The sequence below is a fragment of the Nanorana parkeri genome, unplaced genomic scaffold, assembly GCF_000935625.1.
Source record: "Nanorana parkeri isolate BGI_ZX_2015 unplaced genomic scaffold, ASM93562v1 scaffold665, whole genome shotgun sequence".
In the NCBI taxonomy this organism is placed as follows: Eukaryota; Metazoa; Chordata; class Amphibia; order Anura; family Dicroglossidae; genus Nanorana; species Nanorana parkeri.
In genome coordinates this window covers 84,905-86,055 of record NW_017306933.1, presented here as the reverse complement: position 1 = coordinate 86,055, position 1,151 = coordinate 84,905, and the positions used below count along the sequence as shown (strand labels likewise).

At 42.7% G+C, this 1,151-nt stretch overlaps 1 protein-coding gene across 1 annotated transcript in view; it reads right to left on the bottom strand.

The window, feature by feature from the left end:
- LOC108792626 (tetraspanin-4-like) overlaps nt 1–707 on the bottom strand; it is a 64,592-nt gene extending 63,885 nt beyond the window's left edge. The window contains exon 1 of the mRNA XM_018563441.1: nt 623–707. The gene's annotated coding sequence lies outside the window, so the exon portion shown is untranslated. The remainder of the gene's footprint in view (nt 1–622) is intronic.
- Nucleotides 708–1,151: the final 444 nt, after the last annotated feature.

Genomic DNA, 1,151 nt, shown 5'->3' with positions numbered 1-1,151 from the left:
TTTTTTTCACTTACCTTCGGCGCGAGAGAGCAGCGGCGAGTCAGCGCTGGTCCGGTGGGAGGAGCTCCAGCTGGGGTCCTAATTTAGCTGGCCGGCGACTGCCTGAGGTGCCGCGTGTGTCGGGATCCTCTGGCAGTCGGAAAAATGCCCTGTTTTTTCCGCCCTCACCCTGCAGCGCCCTCAGGCGGCCGCCTGACTTGACTTGCGGTAGCGCCGGGCCTGATCATGCCCAAAAGTTCTTCTAGGATGTGTGACAGTTTGGAGGTCTTTTAATGTCGCAAATGCTGGATGCAATTACTGTGCAGTTAAGAAATTACATAAATTGTCGCAAAACATGTGCAGCGAGATAAAAAACTGCGGTTAGTTATCATGAGATTTTTGTCTTTGCAACTAAAACTTTGGTTGCACACACATTCATAAATTCCACCCAATGACCTCATCAAAATGATAATTATATCAAATGATAATCATATACTGTACTGCATGTTTAGTTTAAACATGTGTTTTATTGAACTAATCCATTATAAAAAAGACACTCTCATAGCTACCATACCCACGCTGCCCACACTGTTAGTAGCTCTGCCCGTTCATCTTAAACTGTAAGTAAACTGCTGATACTCACTGTTAAAGTTCCTATGTTCCTCTGCCAGAAGAAGCGGCCAAGCTTGTGACTTGTTTACAAAAGACAAAACAAATTGGAAACAGTCAATTTGTACTGAAAATTCTCATAGAGCTATCAGAGAATAGGCAAAAAAAACCCTATGACGTTGAGGAAGGAAAGTAGTAACTATAGAACAATGAGTCATAACTAGACCTCACTATGACCAGTCTCGTAATGTTCAGAACTTCATCATAAAAGTGCCTTTCAGAACCGTAGGGACACAAGTTTTCCAGAATAGTTTTGCAGATAAGGACTACTAATTTTCATTAGATTGTAAGCCCTCACGGGCAGGGCCCTCCTTACCATCTTGTCTTGAATTGTATTGTGATTGTAATGTCTTCCTTATATTGTAAAGCGCTGCGCAAACTGTTGGCGCTATATAAATCCTGTATAATAATAACCATACTTCTAGACAGGTGACTCACATTATTGAATCCAGAAGGTCAACATAACAGCCGGGCAACTAGAATTTGTAGGAGGTCAGCAGCAC